Consider the following 22,178-nt stretch of genomic DNA (forward strand, 5'->3'; position numbering starts at 1 on the left):
AAAAGTTTAAAACAACATAAGGAATTTCACATGAAAGAGACAAGTAACAGACTAAATAAAACCATTTTCATTGTCCGAGGAATGACTCGAATTTATTCCCCACATGACCGACGGTTGCAGCTATTGATAGGCAAATAAATCATCTAAAATGAATCGAATCTGGGACAAATTCCTTTTTTTTTTACAAGTGATATCGGTTTATTTATTCCTATATTATATATTGCATTTGTGATTGCTGATGGAGTAACAAGAACAGTCCTTGCAACTCAATTTGAAGCAATTTAATGTAATCTCTAGACAGGCGAGGTGTCTGGCCTTTGCGTGTATGAGAAAGCGGAGGTACTTCAACTCTACTTGACGGCCTTTTTTCTCACCAGGTGTTAATATGGCAGCTATCAAACGCCCTATGATAAGACTCCAGTAAGCCGTCTTGAGGAATGGAGTGAGTCGGGTTCAGACTGACCTCTCAGTGTTGAGTGTGACCTTTGAAGTAGCGGATCTGCTGTATCAAAACGCAGTCATCTCCCTCTGTGAGCCTGTCCAAGCTTTTGTCAGCAGGGTAATAGAACAAGCTTCTGAAATGGGATTGTAAACTGTGCCTTGACCCCCCAAGGGCACTTCAAACTACTTGCCATATCAGGTTTATTAGCTTATTAAATTGTAAAACGATTCGCTGAGACCTCATTTAAAATGGTGCACGAGGCGAGCCAGTGAGCTCACCCACTCAACTTTTAATCTCACGGCATCCCCGCTCGGTCACTCCGCCGCTCTCAAAAACATAATGGAAGCTAACTGTTAGTCAAGAGGCGCTGGAGGAGGAATTAAATGCACAGAGGGGTGGGTTTGTGAATAGGAATCAACAGCAGAAAAGAAAAGCATGCACTAATTAAAAATACATTAACTGGTTATCATGCGTCGACATATTTTGCTTGATCTTTTTTTCCTAATCGGCAGTAATGAACAAAGCGCTCTCCATCTATTAAGTATTACATGCTACGTTTCAGTAAGCAGTCAAATTAGCTGAGGGCCTGCAAGCTACGTTGAGCTGATGACGCTTTGTTAGGTTTGATTACGGTTCTTGTACTTAATAGAATGCTGTCTCCTCTTCAGATTGTTATGCACATTAGAGATGTGACTAAGGCAAAATCCCAAAATGCCAAAAAATCAGGGATAGGAAAAATAGAGATATTCAAGTCTGGACCAAAGCGGTGAACTGAATTCATACAGACTTCTGAAACTGAATTCTGCAGTGAAGGCTCATAGCTGCCCACATGATCAAAACCTCCCAGATGGAGCGACCATATGTCCTGAGAAGTGACAGTGTGGAAGGTGCACGTTCCCGTCACCGCTGTTATAATCACATGTGTCCAGATGCTGTTTGCATATGTGCTCAACAAAGTGTCCTGCCATATGCATTTTATTCAGATGTCACCTATCTATTGTATCGTGTGTCTAACAATTATCATATAAGACAAATTCTGATTAGAATCACAATCATTTGTATATATTCAATATACATATTATGTACGGTATATATACATATTCAACATTAACACTAGATGACGCGTAATGCATGAACATACACCTGAGTTGTTGTACTTGGTAGTTGGTACTTGGTGAGACAGAGAGAGAGAGAAAGGAAAGGGGTAAGTCAAGTGCCGATTCACGCTCCGGCTCCTTACATGCACCCAATCCACTCCTATCTAGTACCTGTCACACGCTGGCTGCAAAATGGAATTGACTATCGATTTCCTTCTTACCACAGGTCAGTTGTGCTGGCAGGATATAGTGGGCTCACAGAGAGCCACAAGAGGAGAGGAAAGGAACACCTGGAGGAAACACACACAGAACACAAAACTCACACGGGAAAAAATACACGTTCTTATTAACCACCACTGTCTGGGATTGTGTAAAGGGAGGCAGCGAAGGTTGCTTTAAAAGGAAGTTGTGTGTGTGTGTTACGCCAAGTGTGCACTGAGGTCGTGGCAGAGCTCTGATCAACTGTGGTGGGATTTGTTTTGTGAGGCAGAGAAAGTTAAACAAGCGTATGTGTGAAATGCTGCGAGGCATTCCATATTAGCATGCTAGATTGTGTCAAACTGACACGGAGGGATTCATAACTTTTTAAAATAAAGCTATGTTGCTGAAGCTACAGGTTATTACCAGCTGTGACAGTTGGTATTGTTTACACTTTGCTAGTCTGTGTGTGCGTGTGAGTGTGGGTATTCATGTTGAAATGTGGTCCTAGAGACAGTAACTACCACAGAGGCTGTTTTTGAGTACTTCTGTAGACCGATTTCGTCACTGCGATAGCGACGCAACTGTGCTAAATGCAGTCAGGGAACTTTACAGATGTGTCGTTGAATCGCAAAACAAGGGCCGAGATCAAAGATGGCTCCGGTCCAAAAGATGGTGAAAATTACCATTGCCATTTGTCAGTGCACAAAGGCAACTATTGATGTTTAAAGTGACGAAAGCACTGCCCTTCCTCTCCGAGCAAGTAGTCAGGGTTGTTTTGGGCTTGAACCCTTGGGTGCATTTTGTCAAACATGAAATAAATCTTAAAGAATAGAGCTGAACTACAACTTACAGTGGTTCATAATATTTACACTCACAAAAACCACCAAATCATGGCTTATGAGAAGGTTGGAAATGTAATAAGAGTACCATCCTACATATTTTTGTTATATTTTAGCACTCAAATGTTACAGATTCATTTACTGCTGCTCATTCCAGATCTGCTGCCATAATACAAGTAAAATCAAAACCCCTCGAAGCCTCAACAAAAGCTCCTCCTAGTACACATCATACTAACACTATTGTGTGGTATGCGTTTTAAAAACACTCTACAGGTATAAATATTATTCTGTCGACCATGTGCACATCAATGTAGTTCTTGTTTTTCTCCAACTAAACCAACGCTAACATGGACAAACTGTCACTCCCTCTTTCATGTGAAGAAACTCTGTTTTCTTGGCGAACTGCTCCCCATGAGACACCATCAGCCATCTCATCTGTCAGTATAACAGTTGAGTCAAACGAGATAACCGCAAGGGAGAGGTTGTGATCTGAAGAGATGTCAGACTTATTTGTCACTTTATGCGAATAACCCTTCCATCTTGCATGTTTTGACATTAACCCAGCGAGCTGCTGGCGATATGCGCTTAAAGAAATTGCAGGTGCATCTCAGGTTGCTTCAACCCACAAGTTTATACACAGCAGATTCTCCTACTTGCTGGATTTCACCATCCATTTTTAAACCGCACAAGAGGTCATTAATGAGTCATTGATCGAGGGTAAGGAGGCGAACAACTGCAGGATGCAATAGGAAATGTGTGCACGTGTAGCGAACGGTAACTGCGAGGACCGGCTTGAAGGGTTACTATTTCTCCATGTATTTTAGTGTGTGACGCTCTGAGATCAACATTATGTATGCAAGACATATTCTGCTTCTAGGTTCTGAACACAGCCTGACATTACCTAAATGTGTGGTCTCCAGGTGGGGAGTCAAGCGAGCTCCCTGCAGCTGCTGAACATCCTCTTTTTTTTTTCTGCCCAACCTGACATCTTGTAGGATATATGGCTACTCTTCACTGCCTTCCTTCCTGCTCCCCCTAAACTGTTGATTGCTTTACTTTGTTCTGTCACTCATTTCCTTATACGCGTTCTGGATGAGCGCTCACAACAGACTCCTTCTGGCTCCTGATTGATTGATTTATGGGTCCATCACTGAATAACCCTTACCCAACAACCAGTCACACTCTCTCAAAATGTCTTTCAGTTAGGAATCAAAGCCAAGGGGTTGACATATGAAGGGTTTCTTCAATTAAGCTTGTCTCGAAAATACACCTGTGTTTTGAGGTCCTGCTCTCCTTTTGGTAAAAGAATGAGTGAAAGGAAAAATATTCAATATTTGCTGCAGTTACACAAGTTCTAAATCTAGGGCTGCATTTTAACACCTCACTGTCTCCATTTGTAATGCCAGACAACCAGTGAAACATGACAGCATTGAAAGACCGAGATTATTTGGACGAATAAGCAGAACCGCTCGTAGTACTTGCAAACAGCAGATTGTAAACAGATTAGGGGATTTGTCAAAAGTTGACCCGTTAAGCAGCACCTGTGCTCAACAGTGTGAGCCAAAGGGATAACTACCCATTAGAACCAACAGATGGCACTCTGGTAACATCCAGACCTCAGCGACACATTTATGATGGGGGGGGGGTGGAAAGAGGCACTGAGAAATACAACCATTGGTAATTTCATATTCAAGAGAGAATGTCGTGTTAGAGTTACAGGTGAGGAAGCAACAACGCAGGAGCTTGTACACAGATAAGTTGGATATTGTTTTATTTATTTTCAATATAAAAAAAACCATACAAATACATTCTGAAATCACATTCTTCATCCTTCACAAAATGCTTGCCCGTTAACAACTCCTCACAGAGTGCCTTTAGCTCACTGACTTATTCTAACTGGACGCGATTTTGCCTTTTATCAGAAGTCTCGGAACAGGGTTACCTTGTAAAAAAACAGTTTGACATTGAGGCGTCTACAGGGGATGAGCAAGACGGCCAGAGAACCTCATCCAGTCTGGTCTACCGACAGCAGGGTTTCGGCTAGACGTCGCTCTGTTGGTGAAGCCAGATGAACGGAGGACAGGAACCGCTCTTACCCGGCCATATCCAGTTAGAGCGCTCGGGTAAGCGCCGTGACCCCTGCTTTGGGGCAGCCCACTCAGAGACATGTCACGTCTATTTGGGACAGACTCGTCAACAACGCTGCCGTGCTCATTGTGGACAAACGAGAGCGGCTTGTTGCGACCTCGGGGATCCCAATTCACAAAGTTAGGCTGGGCCGGGGATTCAGCTAGAGTTGGACGGGCAACATGCTTGAGCTCCTCAAAATTGGACTTGCGGTAAAAGATGGAGCGTCCTCTGGGAAGGCTGAGCACTCGGGCGGTGGCGTATTCACTTTGAACCGGACTGTGAGTGCCATGCCAAGTCCTGGAATGCATTTGTTTAGGTCTTCTGTCATCTAGGGCTCTCATGTGTTGTTGCCTTTGTTTGTGGGAGGCCATGTTAGGTTCAGTCTCATCAAGTTTCTTGTAAGGTTGAGGTCTGAACGGCATCATGCTGGGGTGCATCCCACGGCGAGCTGGTCCAGAGATATAAGGGGCTCCATGGACTCCAGGATAATCCAAACCCAGGGCAGCTGCACGAGCTGCAACAGAACAACATGCAGAAGTATTGATAAAACGTATTTATTCTGTGTGCGCCGTTTCATCGTTCTGAAATGTCAAATATACCCGCTAATTGGTAATTATAAGAAAGTAGGAACATCAATCGAAGCACACTACATACCTCTGGCTGTTTTGGCACAATACACACCTCCAGCTGACACAGAGTGAAGCACAACAGCGCTGCAAAAGACAAAAAACACTGAAAGACAAACAGCACAGCACTGAGCAGTAACGGTTGTTGATTTTTTTTCTAACCACAGGATCAAGTTTTAAATTACCTGAGAAAAAACACCAGTGGCACACACATCCCTGCAGTTATGTCTGCATAAACTCCCCAGCAACGCAATTACTGTGAACACTTGCCACTCGTGACTTCTTTTGTAGCCACTCTGACTGCCCAAAACCTCACTCTGGCTTGATTTAGTAATTACAGACAGCTGGTAGTCATAGAGACCAAACCTCAACCACTGAATCCAGTCAGCCACTGGCAAATTGCTTCATTACAGGCAATTAGTTAAAATGCTTGCTTGAAGCAGACTTTGACAAAAACAAGACTTTTTTTTTGTTATTTTTCCTTTTTGTGAAACAGTTGAAAACATGTCCATGTGAGCAGGGATGAGTCATGCCAATATTTAGAATATTTAAGTGCAATTTTGTAATCTCTGCAGAGGAAAAGCAAAAAAGCAAAAAGACGCGTCTATAGGTGCGGGTAAAAGCCGATATTATCTATTCTGCAGCATAATTAACAACATCACCTCAGAAATTTAAATGACCTGAACAGGTAGCCAATTTGCTAATTACAACTTCTAATTTACTAGGCCTAAAACCCTGATAATGATATCACATTTAGCATTACCATAACCACCACACATTTAAAATGATCTCATTAAGCTTGACCTCTTTCATCAAACGGTTCAAGGAACACAGAAAGCATTTGCAAGCAAAGGTAAAGCAGTAACAGTGGATGTTTTTGATATTGTGTTTATCGTAAACATGTACAGTTACAGTTCAAGACTAATTGCAGTAAAAAACACAATCGCTTTACTTTGAAAGAGAAAGGAGCATAGCTTGTATTCATGCAGCTGAGTATATGCCTGAGCCAACAATGAAGCAGCAGAGAGTGGTGGAAGCATTTAATAATTCACTCAAATTATTTCTGTCAGGACTGACAAGGTAAACGGAGACTTGATTTAATTCTGTAATTGCACGTTCACCTTTACCCTGAACCCATACTTTGGTAATTAATAGGCCTGAGCTTTCTTTGAAGTGTGGCACGGCAAGTAATGGAATTTAAATTTCAGGTGACGTGAGACCAAAGATGTGAATGCCTGCTTGGCCAAGGAGCTCCTGTTATTTCCCCAACCACAGTCTCACCCTGCCAAAAAGTGGCACCAACCCTGAATCAACCTACAGATGCAATCCTCTGCTCCTACACCTGGAAGGACATCTGTTGTTTAGGGTGGACTCTTGAAGTTTGCTATTTGACTTCCATACAGTGCACAGTCCTGATAAACACACAGCCCCACACATTCAAACTGTCTGATAAACACTGGCGGTGGCGTGTCCATCAGCAATGTGACTGTACATTGCTTGGAGCTGGCCGACATTTCTCGGAGCACTACAGCAGACCTATATATATCCCATGTGGCCGAGGTTGAATCGCTTGACACGCAGCCTTTGGAGGCGGTTGATGCTATATGAGGTCGGCAACAGAGGATCGGTGCTCCACCTCTCAACCTCGGGGTGACGACCAGCGCCCTCGCTCGGCTCCCATCGTCCCCTCTGGGCCTCATTTGTGATGAGCAGGGGAGGTCCACAGGATGTTGACAGAGACACAGCCGCCTCAGCGTATACTGCCAAGGGACCAGTGAACTCTTGACACTGCAACGATACGACGGTCCGGTAATGGCCGTTTCAATCCGAAGCACGGCACGTAATGTGTTGCCATTAGATTCGTGATGAAACCCACTCGCATTTGTTTTGGACTAATTCTCTAAACTCGTGTAAATATGTATCAGAATCAATTAGGCCTAATAATATACAGTCCTTCGAGGATTCCCATCAAAGCACATAAGCACACAATCCAATTAAGAGTGTTTACTGTTTAGATTGAAATGCTCAGCGTTCCGCTCTTAAACCCAATCCGCATATCAGTAAAAACAATATTTGCCATAGTGTCTTTTCCAGTGGTTGTGTGTGGGCGTATGCGTGTGTGTGTGCGCGCGCGCGTGTGTGTGTGTGTGTGTGTTTGTGTGTACCAGCCGAGAAAGAGATAAAGAGTGAGAGTTTACGCAGCCGTCCAATCTTTATGTTTTTGTGCATTTGTCTCACGCGTTAGTATTATCTCCAGGAACCTGAAACTGAAGTTGCAGACCACAAGATAATTGGTACCCGGGAATTACAGACATTTTATTTGCTATTTTAAAGTGCTACGGTGAATTTTATTGTTGACAAAAACAGCTAAAGGCAAAGTGCATACATTACTCTTAAAGCAGGATTTTTAAAATATCTAAGACAATAAAGCCTCCAAAAATCTACATCCACATAAATTTGTTATTCATATTCATAATAATATATAGGTGGGAACCCGGTTGAACATTGGTCCCACGTACCATCACGAGACTGAAACTGTCTAAGATCAAGAGCCTGCATAACAGAGACAAAGCACACTATTGAGGCTGTAATGTGACATGAAAGTGACACAATACTGTTTGATGAAATACATCTGGTAAGGTTGTACGTACTAAATATTTACAGTGAGAATTGTAGCTTGAAACAATATCACCAGTTTTTATTGTTCTCTTGTTACTGCTTGCAACCTCATGGTTCAGATTGACAAGAGCACAGGATTCTGGCAACCATGATTCTCATGGAAATGATCAATAAGCAGATGAACACACTGGAATTTAGTGAATTTCAGGATTCTCAACTCCAACGTTTCTATTATTTTATTGCCGCTTCTTCCTCTCACCACTGTGGACAACAGATACTGAACTCTTTGAGCTCTAGGGCTCAGGCTGCCTCCACAGCACGAATATCAATCAGCAGAGGGAGCGAGGGAAAGGAGCGGAGGAACAGAGACACATACACACTCACTTTCTGTGAGAAAGAAATCGGCGAAATACACACTGAGTGAAATATCTAAAAATAAAATAAAGATTGTGTACAAGAGGAAGCAAAGTATTTGTTTCCACATTGCCAAATTAGAAAGCGCTCCAATTCATCTCCTGTTCATACAGCTTTCATTGTAGAGGCTTGCCTGCACCAGGCATGCTGAGCCTGCAATTTGAGACAATAATTAATTGAACTTTTTTGGAGCCAGTCTCCTCATTCTTTAACTAACCGAGCATAGACTGCTGCTTGCAATCTGTCCCTCTCTCTAGGATTTCCATAACAAGAACAAAAAAAAGAGACAACAAGATGCCGTAAGGCCTATCGTGTAATTAACAATGACACCACCAGGATGGTTCCTTTAAATAACTGACCAATTAGGAAAAAGAGCAGTCAGCAAATATCGTTTGTGATATCTTGAACAAATACCCCTTGTGGCTAGTTCCAGCACGCATGCATTGGCTTGCATTGGGGACACAGTCGCCTGTCAGGCCTCATTGGGATGTGGTGGATTCCTCTTTGCATGGTGCTGTCCCAAACCATCTCCCCTGGTAAATTGGGTATATGCATACTTTCTTCCATTAAAAACTATTATCGTGGCTTATTGTCTTCACATTCTGTATGTTTTCCAACTACACATACTATAAGTATTCAAGGTCTACATGTCTACACCTTCGACTTTTCCTTGAAGGAAGAATTCTGAAGTGTCTGAGCTTCATATTGTTTTCATAAATATAACGTCTCTCTTGTTATTTTCACAACTGCATTAATGATAAAAAAATAACATCAATAACAAATAAGGCAGAAGTTGTAGCAGTAGCACATTCATTTCAGTTTCCCTTCCTATACCACTTCAGGTTTTCATTTTATATTCATTTTCACTGTTTGTTTTAAATACATTGACAAGTAATTTTAGTTTCCTTCAAATTTATACTCAAGTGATCAACTAAATGAATATGCAAATGACAAAACACAGCCAAACATAGAAAGGTTACACTCTTATTCAGTGCCCAACGACGCTGATTTGTAGTGTAGTCGCCACTGAAATGGATGATGCACACTGGAACCCTGGTTAACATGGTCCAGTACTTAACTTTACTGTTTCCATGTTCTCCACGTGCCCACTATCAGCCATTTGATCGCTGCGTTTGTGGGGGATGACAGATGGTGACAAGCATTTGTGATGAATACTGTAAGTGGTCATAGTGGTGTCTGAATTCATCAATTGCCATCACAAAACAATATCATCATCATGTCATGCGCCATCTGTAAAAACCAGATTACGGTTCAGGCAAAGTTAAGCGATGAATCCCCCTTTTTTTTTGGTTTTGCAGAAGAGGCGATGAACTCCTATTATTAGCGAGTCAGCGGGATGAAAGTTACTTGAACCTCGATCAGCTTTGAATGCCCCACAACTGGGAAGCCGGGAGCATGCGTTTGCTGGCTGTGACATCCTGTGAATCTCCTAAATGTCTGTGGGTGTGGGGCCTGCTGGTAACGCCGGACTGATCCACTGCACATCTGGACGTGCCCTGCAGTCATAGCCATGCTGCTGGTGTGGTAGGTTGTAATGTTTCGGGGGGGGGGGGCTTTTGTAATGGAGCTATCCACAAAGTGGCACAGTGAGTGAAAGGTCGTCAAATGGGGGGGGGGGGCTAGAAAGGAAGAGAGAAAACCGACACAGACAGAGAGCCGGGATGGCTGATGCTTGACATTACTGCCATGCTTTCATTCCTCCATCATCTCTATCTCCCTGAAAAGCTGAGAAATATTTCTTTCGCTGGCAAAGAAAGGCTGGAAAGTTTTTGTATTTCATTCATTTTTTTTTTGCTGAGGAAAGTGAAGTGGTATAAAGTCATGGTCAAGCACTCTTTCCGCTGTCTCCTTTTTTGGCCTGCCGACAAGGGGTGTGCCTTTAATGAAGGCGGGGAAGGTGGTCTGGGCTGTAATTGGCCTCTGCCTCATTAATGAGAGGTGGGCAGCAGTTGTAGAGGGCGACGCATCGATTCAATTGATCGTATCAAGAGAAATATGCATCACAAATACCAGCACTCTCTGTCTTCACAAGAAGGCAGTATTCATTGCAGGCTTCTGATACTGCAGGGAGAATGTTATTGTCTAACAAGCTTCAGTGATTCACTTATTATACAGAATTAGATGTTTTCAGCAGGGGGACTACGATTTAGCATGTCTTCTGAGAATGCCGAACATGGTTGCCACTGTTACAAAAATAGATATTCAAATTCTCCACTTGCTATCGCAGCTTCAGTGCCTGTTTTTCACAGAGCTGCTGTGCGGCAGGAAAAAGGAGGATGCGATGACGGCGGGTGGAGAAGGGCGGAGGGCTTTTTGAGCTGTACTCCATATGTTGTGTCATTTGGGGACTGGCTGGTGTCTGTGTGTGCTTGGCAGGTCTTGGCTCCTTCCCTCTGTTCATGGTGTCTGTGCAACCGTCTCTGTCAGCACCCACCTGCCCTTTCTGCATCTAGGCTTGGCACCGCACTGCGTTTTACCGCGTGAAAGGGAAATTAACTTGAAAACTGAATTTTCCAATGAAAATATCGTTGTGATGCACATTCTAAGTTCCTGGTCAAAGTTTTGTAGTACAGGTCACAAATGTGTAGCCCGAGTATAAAAGTACCAAGTAAGTCGTGAAGCACACAAAAGTACTGTTTAAACAAGAGTAATTTAAGGTAATCAAACATTTATAAAACATTGAGCAAGCATTAATCATGCATAGTAAAGATTAGATCGAGGCAGTTAAGTTTCCCTTAACAATAGCTGCATAGTATGCTTACGTGTCTTATGCGACTAGTGTAATTGTATTGCAGCAGGAGTCCCATCCTCCCCTATGGCGAATTTAAACAGATCTGTCGACCATCTGGAAGCTAACCGCTAAACTTTTCAGAGGAAGTTCAGTCCTCCGTACTGTAGGCTGCTGCACAGCAGTCAACAATCATTTGGTTTTGCTGAATCCCACAGATTTTCAGTTTTTAATTGGCCAGCATCCTCGTGGTGAAAGGAGACATTACTGCAAATACAGCGGAAAACTACTCCAGGAACCACCACAGCTTCATTGAGCAATGTCTTATTTGTGCTGACAAGAAATGTCAATGCTGTTGAAAGACATGCACTGGAAGCTGCTCTGATGGACTGATTCCCTTAAAAACAACAGTAACAACATCAATTAGCATAAACACATACCAAATGTATATCTGCCACGAACAGAGATAATGTATGAAGAATTCAAAAGGGATGGTATGGTTGGATGGACCATGTGTTACAAACAGCTTATACATTTGAGTTTTTGCTGCCTCTGAACTGCAGTAGAGCAGAGTTCAGCTCCACCTCCAGCTTGGTATAATGTCTCCTGGCTGGAGGATGGGGAAATCCCTTCCAGGTGAGGCTGCAGGCGTAAAACATGGCCTGCTTAGGAGTGCTGGGCATAACTATGAGGTCATCTAAATGGAGAAAGATCTAATTCTCTTATGCCTTGGAGACTCAAGGGCGTTCTTTACCTGAAAACAATCGCCGACCCTTCTTAGCTTTGTCGTCCTGCAGCTCCTAAAATGACGGGTTTTATGGATTTCAGTTAAACATAGTGCCGGTACCATTAGAGGAGACTAGCAAATTAATGCAAATACCAACATGCTGCTGTTAGAGTGGTCAAATCTATACATCCTGTTACAGACTGTGCTCATATGGTTAGTATTCATTTCTATCATACTTGTTTACTGAAGCGTTTAATTGCCTCGTTTTTAATTTCCGTAAGCAAACATGCGGGGAAAAATAAATATGATCTGAAAGAGGGAAATGACACTCTTACATGGAGTCAATAATATATGTACAACGTGCATGTCCCCCAATCAGAAAACTGTGGAAAACATAATGACATTAATTAAAGTCTCAATGGCCGTAACAAGTCACTCTGCTACAATATTCCCACATGCCTCTCTCATTTGTAATCAGGTGTGTGTTGTGGTAAATTGCTTCAGCCTTGGAAGAGCACAAACCCTCCTTACAGAAAAAAAGCATTTCAAATCAACACTTCAACATGGCAACTTGCTAACCACAAGCTGGATTTGTGGAAAGAAACAAAATAGAGCTGGGGTAAAAAAACTAAAAAAGAAAGGACACCAAAGACAGAGAGTAGACCTCGATTGCTGAGCACAGACCTTGTAATGTATGATACCTCAAGTGGAGCCTAATCACAGGTATTGTGGTCATAAACCAAAGTGCTTGAAAAATTGAATTTTTGACCTGATGATGGCGCTAGATGAATGAATGTCTGCACCGTGTTTCAGGGCAGTTTATCCAAAAGTCATCGAGATATTACACTTAAAACCACAAATGTCAACCTCATGGTGGCGCTGGAGGGAAAGACAGCTGTATGTCTAAAATGTAAGTGCAGTCCATCCAACAGTTGTTGAGATATTTGAGTCCGGATCATTGCCATCCGAGAAAAAGCCTGTTCCTTTTAAACCAGGGCTAAAAATGATTCACCATGCCTTTGTTTTGCAGAATTTCAATACCCTTTCGTTTTTCAAAGTGATAAGTTGCCATTGGAGATTTTACAGTTTTGATGTCCCTATTCTGGGTATTCATGTGACAGCATGCCACACTTCACTTCAAGATGCTGTGTGCATTTGCGTTTCATTAACAAGTGAATAATAAACTCCAAACAAACAACTCAAACTGTGGATTGGTGTGCGCCTGGAGATTTCATCAGAGGAATGATGGAAAGGTGTTTAGAACACAAGCATTAGTATGCTAACACAGGAGTGTTTGTGTGTGTGTGTCTGTCTGTGTGTGTGTCTGTGCTGCAAGCCAGCTGGAGAAGGCAGAACCAGTGACATTGGCTTCAAGTGGAGTTAATGCTGAATATTTCAGCTAGTATTTTTACACTGAACAGCGGGGTTCCCTGGAGAGAGCCGGTGATGTGCTCTGATTCAGAATGGCCATTCCTGCACTTTCACATCAAGGCAAGTATGAGAAGCATTGAGCTGAGAAGGATCAATCTCACTTATGAAGTCTGTTAGTGTATTATTCATCAATTCATCCATCAGACTATTTATCTACCATATATCTCCCCGTCACCAATTGAAATGATCTTACATTTTTCTTTCGCTGGAGCCTTTCTTTCCCGGTGACCCCAGTGATCAATGATATACAAACATCTCATACATATGATATACAAACATCTCATACATATGATATACAAACATCTCATACATATGATATACAAACATCTCATACATATGATATACAAACATCTCATACATATGATATACAAACATCTCATACATATGATATACAAACATCTCATACATACGATATACAAACATCTCATACATACGATCTACAAACATCTCATACATACGATCTACAAACATCTCATACATATGATATACAAACATCTCATACATATGATATCCAAACATCTCATACATATGATATACAAACATCTCATACATATGATATACAAACATCTCATACATATGATATACAAACATCTCATACATATGATATACAAACATCTCATACATATGATATACAAACATCTCATACATATGATCTACAAACATCTCATACATATGATATACAAACATCTCATACAAATGATCTACAAACATCTCATACAAATGATCTACAAACATCTCATACATATGATCTACAAACATCTCATACAAATGATCTACAAACATCTCATACAAATGATCTACAAACATCTCATACATATGATCTACAAACATCTTATACATATGATCTACAAACATCTCATACATATGATATACAAACATCTCATACAAACGATATACAAACATCTCATACATATGATATACAAACATCTCATACATATGATATACAAACATCTCATACATATGATATATAAACATCTCATACATACGATCTACAAACATCTCATACATATGACATATAAACATCTTATACATATGACATATAAACATCTTATACATAAGATATATAAACATCTCATACATATGATATATACACATCGTATACATATGACATATAAACATCTCATACATATGACATATGATATGTAAAATAAACTTTTACATGTGATTAAACAACACTGCGAGTGTTAGAAATCAACACTCCTAGTGAAAGGGAACAACACAATTTAGTGTTAAAAACACACTGTCATGTGTCATAAAACAACACTGTGAGTGTTGAATATTTAACACCATTAAAGAGTTAAAATATCAACACTATCCAAAGTGTTAATTTAACTCGGAACCCGTGAGGATTATATAAACACCAGCAAAGTGTATATTGACACTATGCGAGTTCAATTCACACTTCCGATTTTGCTGTGTGCAATGCACAGACATGATAACCTCTGCTGTGGCTTCTCATTGTTTTTCAAAGTTTAAACCTTCCTGAGCTCATTATCGTGGCTCTCAGATAGGGATGATGAGAAATTACTTTTTTTGTCAGAAGGGATCATGAACATTTTCACAGTAAACATAAACTGGCTGACCTGTAGGTTTGCAGGTCTTGATGCGCCAGAATAATGATCGTCAGCCTCACCTGGAACATGGACCATCCTGCAGATCTGTTTGTACTGATTGATGCCTTCCTATGAAAAACGGATTTGAACCGTAATGATTGCACCTGATTCATATGTAAGTGACAGCCAGCGAAAAAAGAAAAACTATTAAATTCCTCACCATGCTGTGTGGTAGTATTTGAAAAATAATCGAATTTTCACTTACCGCTACTACTCCGAGCAGGTCCAAACATAAAAAACACTTATAATAGACAAATGCTATTTGACCCTGGTTTAATTAACATGCCACGCAAATTCATTCAGTCCTATTCGCTTAAAGGCGCCATAACTAAGATATTTATTGTTTGATAGAATGAAATGACCATAATATATCTGCAAGTCTGGTTCTTTGCCAGCTGGCGATGTCTGGCTCCGAAACCTCTTTGGTTGTGGAACACAAATTCAGCTCATGTTTTCGTTTGATCACCAACGTCAGGCTGGGCTTCAAGTGAATGACCTGCATATAGCAACACATGTCCTCGAACCATAAATAAATACACATTATATATTTAAAGGCATTATTTTACTTTGAGTATGTTTCACTGTTCCATATTACCTCTTTAATATCCCTTTGTCTTAAATTTCAGTTGTGATTAGTTCTATTTTATCCAATTCTAATGAAACTTGAATAAATTAAACATCATATTTTACATAAAGGTGGTTAAAGAAATACATATTTTATCAATTTCACAAAATAGTAAAAGAGGAGCCAGTTGTATACTTAATGAGACTTGAACAGCTCCAATTCAAAAGAGAATTGTTTATTCATGTAGCATATTGTCACCCGCTGCATTCCTTACGCTCGCAGGAGCAGCATCTCTTTCATGTGAGTGAATGCAAAGTAAAACATTGATTAGAAGCCAAGGTACTTAGCAATCAAAAAGGAAATTACTTTTCCTATGAATGAATAACATATCAGGATCAATTAATGTGCTGGTGTCTTATTAACTCACAACAGATGAGGAATTAATCAACATGGTGGAGGGGAAAACCTGATGCATTAGAGTCTCGCGCTTTACTGACTATGGGTGGAGAATTGATGTGGAATACAATACAGACACCGTAATCACAGACCTTTTCACATGACCTTTTGAAACAGAGGGACTCATGTAACTTTCAATTCAGAGGATGAATATAATATTCAGTTTTAACCAATTTTCCCTGAACAATTAACATTTCTTGAGGAAAAGATTGCCGAAAATAGATTTTCACCGTGTCTTTATGTGCCATAATGCTGTCTGTTGCAGAGAGATACTACAGGAAAGAGTTAACAGTCAGATGTAAATTGTGTTTTTTAAAAGGTTATTTTTACCCAATATTTGTGTTGCTGAATACTTTATCTTATTGTTGGCATTTTTAATAAATGAAAGCACTGATGAATTTCATGTTTTTCAGGAAGGGCGCAAAAAAAAAATAATGAGCCCAAACTAAAACGCATCAAGTCGCACCTGTTTTATTCTGGCTGTTTTCCTTGTGAGATTCACGGGGAAACAAAGACCAACATCAGTTTTAATCTACAACAGTTGGTTGCAGTTTGTTAGGTGAGGGCTCTGCCATATGGTGCACATTGTATGTGAGACTGTAAAACTCTTTTAACCTTCATGTTTGCACAGCTCGTAACTGATCCATTTTCATAAGATACCAAAATAAAAGTTCTTTCACCATATCACACCTTCAAATGTTGACACACAGGCTGACTGAGAGTGAACAGCGTGTGACACTGTGGAACCGGTCCTCCATGTTTTCCCTCCCGATTCTGCCACTGTGACACCAGGCAGTTACCCAGTCAGAGTGGTAATGCGTCCAGGGCTCATGTTGCTGAGCTGATGCTCCCTCTGCCCACCTGCTCACAGTGTGCTCTCCAGAGGAAGGCCTCCCATCGACACTGTGCATGCACCTCCATGATTTATGAGCCATCTGTCGCATCTGATGTTCCTGTCGCTTAAGACAGGATGTTCCCGGCTGGCATTCTGCACTGCTCTGCATGGGCACAGCCTGGGTATGCCAAGGTCCACTGTAATTAAATTACACCAAGTGGGAACAGAGTGGTCCCCGTATTGCAAAAGAAAAAATTAAAAAAAATTCAACACAAAGAAACAGAGAGGGTGTATCAAAGAATATCAGTTTTATTTTTGCATAGATTTCATGTCTTGACCTATACTGCACAATGAGCGGTTAAGTAGATGATCATCAGATGTATTTTTTCTCTCTTTAATATGGAAAAAAATGGTGACCCTGAAATGGCCACACAAACAAGGTAAAAGCACCACCTCACAGTTGAATGCCTCGGCCAACCAGTCAAGTTACGGTTTACATCCATTGTCTTTCCAAAATGTCATCACTTTATCATTTCATCTGTTAGACATTTGAGAGAAATTGTTATAATCGTCATGTGAATACTTGAGTTACAGCCCAAAATTTGTTTGGTGACCTTTGACCACTAAATTCTGATCAGTTCATCCTTGAGTCCAAGTGAAAGTTTGTGCCGGATGTGATGAAATTCCCTCGAGGCATTCCCGAGGTATTACTTTCACAAGTATAGGACGGATGGAAAGATACAGTGACCTTTAACCTTTGACCACCAAAATGTAATCAGTTTAGCCTTGACGTTTATGCCAAATTCGGATAAAAATTTCCCTCAAGGCGTTCCTGAGATATCGCGCTCAGGAGAATGGGACAGCAGACGGAAACATATTGCAGGCATACAAATGTCAATTAAACTAAAGCAAAACGTATGTTACTAATGGTACGACACAGAACTTGTTTTGAGTTTCTCTGCAGCTTTACTGCTGAGGAACCCAGGTGTGTCCTCCTGGGAGGCAGAGGGACGCATCAGCATGCACAACATGGCAGCTACAGAAGCACAGAATGGAGAACACAATCCCCAGAGAAAAACAAACACGGTTACACACTGCACTTTTTCAAACTGTTGTTGTCTAAGCCTACAAAACCATGACTGAAATTAGTGCTCGCCATCAGTGATGAACTAAACAGTGGAAACTGGGATGGCTCGTGTGCGTTAAGACGAGATAGCTGCAACCGACAGTGTCCACCGTCAGTAAACAAAGGAAACAAACACATTCGATATGCTTTGGTCCCAGTCCTGTCCTGTCCTGTCTTGTCCTGTCCTGTCCTGTCTTGTACTGCTCAGTGATGCAGTGTGTTTTGTTTACCTTTGTTGTCCTATGCTACCCTTTCTTGTCCTGTCATGTCCTGTCCTGTGCCTTCCTGCCGTGTGTGGAATTAACCTGGCCTGATCTCTAACACGAGTGTCACTTCACCTGCAAGGTTGGTGTGTTGTCCCTATTACAATTTCCCATTAAAATAAAAAAAAGTCTTAGTTGTGGTGTGACAGGTGAATTGCACACTTGTTTTGGCTGCCCAGAATTATGGGACTTTTGGAAGAGAGCGAATGTTTAAATAAACACAGAAGGATATGTTGGACACAAATCTACATCGTGTGAGCTTCGGTCTTCATTGGGTTTAGCTTAGTTGACATTGTGAAGCATTATGAGGCGATGCTTGATTCTTTTCAGGGAAATGTAACATGCACATACAGTATTTAAGGATGAAACTGAGGTTGTGATGATACCCTAGTTTGCCAGCTTATTAGTTACGCGTAGCAAAAAAAAAGTCTAAAACAACAGTCGTGGAATAAATCCTACCTTTTATGAAGGTTACACTGACACGTGTTTCCATTATTATTTTGTCAAACTGCATTTATACAAATGAGGATAGGCTAAATAACAGAAACACCTCTCTGACTACAACTGTTCTCTCAATGAAAGTAAAAAAGAAAGAAAAACAAGAAAGCTAAGTTGCTTTTGGTCACGGTGGCTAACATCTGGCAGCCATGCAAACAGACACTCGATTGATAGGTCCACCTGTGCACAGTCAAAAATGATTCTCTTGGGAAAACATAAGCTAGACTTCAACAGCTTTTCCTGTGAAACTAGCTGGCATCATACTGGCTTTGTTTTTAGGTTTTTATTCCCATCTAAATGCCATGTGCCGTTATCCATCCAACACAAGTTTCCAAGTTAACATCCATGCTGCCCTTGCTGTTATCCTGCTTAGTGGTTCAACTGTCTGTTTGGAAGAGGTGGTTGGTGATTGAAAAAAATATTTCGCGGTAACGCAGCATCAAGTTATTCACATTGACTTGGGTTTGACCAGACAACTCTATGAGAAGCATTTTCATGAGTCAGTGTCAATCATTTATAAAAAAAATCAATCAAGGAATGTCATTTCTTTAGCTGAATTTCACTAAAGCAAACTTTATCGCCACAAAACTGTGAGTTTTTTTTTTCTTTCAGAATCAACTGAAAATTGATACAAGATATTTCCGGCGCTACATTAAGTCCTCTTTACAAGAAAGGTTTAACATTTCTCTACAAGCGCGGAGGAAGTCATGAAAGGCTCCGCCACAGAGCTGCGCAAAAGGAGCACAAAGATAGGTTAAGCTTTAGAAAATGATTGAAGCTGAGAGGAACAGCCTTCAATAGCAGCCGCAGCCCCTGGTATCAGACCCACCCTCTCTGCCCTGCTTATTCCCATTCATCTAAAATCTCTGAGGCTTCAGGTAGAGTTGCTTCATTCTCCCCACCCAAAACACCAAACGGGTTCTCTGTTGATGCTATATTTATAAGGAGGTATGTTGCAGAGTGAAAAGGGATGGTGTGCCTCAGGTCTCCTCACCTGCACCGTTTCAACCACAAGTTCCCCTCTGCAGCACAAGAAACTTCTGCTCAGATTCACACTGGCATGCATCATGTTATGGTGTGCATGTGACAATGAGGGTGCTAATGCACTGCATACAATATCAAATTTGTACATCCATGGTCAGGGGGTGACGTTTTTCCGGCCTGCTCACCTGCATTTGTTTGCATTTTTTTAAAACGTGGATGTTCAACTCAACTCAATCAACTATTGCTGCAGGCAACAACTTCACAAGTTGAGGCAAAGAACAACCCTGAGCAGACCATCCATTCATCCATATATGCATTAAAGCTATTGTTGCATAATCACAGATTGCAACATGCCACAGCCATATGGTGTACAGTTCTTTTCCTGTAAAAAGTGTGTAATTCTTGTTGCTGACTGTATGATTAAATAAAAAAATTGAAAAGCTGACACATTTTGCAGTGTAAACCATTCAACGTGCTCAAACAAATTAGGAAGTAAGAATGGCAACAGACACAGTCAGACATAATTAATAATTGCGCGGTCTCTCCAAACGTTCATGGTGTTGTAAATTTCCCATTTACAACTTTCCAATCCAAATGTTTTCCACCAAATCATTTTTCATGTTGTAGCTAAGTCAGTTCAACAAAAACAACAACAACACTAGAACTTACCATACTGAGGAAGAGGAGACAACATTGTGATTCAATGAACTCTGTGTCTCTTTGTTGTCTAGCCTCGGGCAACATGAGGAGCTCCTGAGGAAACATCTGGCATATCAAGGAAACAGATTTCTCCATCTCACTTTTCCACACATCCAAAACAAATCCTTGAACACAGTGTTGGCGACTGCCCATAGTGCCTTCTCTCTGCACCACAGCTTGCAACACAAATAGCCTAGGTATGATGATGTGATCTGCCTCCTTATGCTGGGCATTCTTGAATGTAACTGTTGTAACTAAAACACTTTTTTTCAGAGGGTACGTAGATGTTTTTGTCATTAATGTATGCATGTTTGATCCGCGAGCCCAGAGGCATAAAGATGCCAATGTGCTTGCTGTGATTGGCAGTGTTTCTTCATCCAACTATCCATCTTGACTTTCGAATGGGTAGTCATGATCCCCAGAGGATGATCCCCATTAATTTAGTTGAATCTGTGGCTTTTTATCTAGTGCCACTACCGGCCAAAACTGTCTACTTGCACACAAGATATTGACTAACGTAATAGCTCGATGCCATGACATTTGATGAACACATTTAGCCCACAATTTACGTTGAACAAAATCTACCAAACTCATTCTAACATGATCAAATTAAAGTCCTTTTTTTATGTAAGATAAATAAAAATACCAAAATAGCTAAAAAATGAAGGCAGGAACATCTGTGAGCATATACTCTATTTAAGGGGAAGTTTCAGCATAAGGGATTTGCAAGATGAATCGATATGCTGCCTGCAGGCTGAGATAGTGACACGGGAGACAAAGAACAAGGCTATTCCCTTAAGGAATTGCCTGGAGCACACTGCGAATGAACTTCAATAATGTTTCAGACGAAACACCACCTGGCTCACAATATCAATGAAAACACCGTATGCATTGAGGTGCATATAGCAGTATAAGTATGTCCCTGAGAGGGTGTGACACCGAACTCACACACGAGTCACATACCTATTTCCTAAAAGTTTGCCCTCTTCAGAAAATGGGGGTCTAAAGGTTAATTATGTGGATGACTAAAGCAGTGTGTAGCACAAATGAAAACAATTCCACTGCTCTCAGCTGCTGGTCAGTTTTTACATTGTTGTCATTATGCTTCACTCTAAATATTATATTTTGGATGAAAATGGAATCAAACTAAATATTTAATGAAAGCAAAATTAAACCATATTTCCCAGAAGGACATCGATCACTTGGTTGGTAACAAAGCCTTTCGTACGATGGATTTCTCCTCGTATACGTGGTGGTGTTATACATGGTGGTGTGTGGTCTGATCTGCAAAGTTTGCCAAGTTTTGCCGGAATGAGAATAAAATACAACAAAATAAAACCAGGCAGTCTCTAGACCGTTGAAGTGAAATATTTGAGTCATGCTGCTCATAGAAGATGATTTGACACATTATCCAGGTCATCTGTCCAGCCAGTTATAAAAAACTCAAAGTTATCCAACGTCAAGCTGCGTCATCTGAAAAGAACAATGTCCGGTCCTCTCTAACGCATCCTGTTTACTGTGCCATCAACTATCAAATGTGATCATAACGTGAACACATACAGACATCGACCATGCAACCGCAGCAGTGCTATTAAAGTAAAAACGAAATGTGCACCTTGACTTCACAAATAATGACTCCAATCAGTCTGAGGCATTTATAATCTTTCCTGCTGAATGGCATACAAATGAGACCCAGGGAATTTCACCAGCCGTATCTGGTGCACACATGCTGCACTGTCTGTCTCCTGACTGAATATTGCTGCGACGACAATAATGTAAAAAAACACACAAGGCCTAACATCTTGTAACAGTCTACAGCCATGCCAGTGGCTCTATTAAAGTGTACTGAAGCATTACGATGCTT

The sequence above is a fragment of the Melanostigma gelatinosum genome (assembly GCF_949748355.1).
Source record: "Melanostigma gelatinosum genome assembly, chromosome: 9".
Lineage (NCBI taxonomy): Eukaryota > Metazoa > Chordata > Actinopteri > Perciformes > Zoarcidae > Melanostigma > Melanostigma gelatinosum.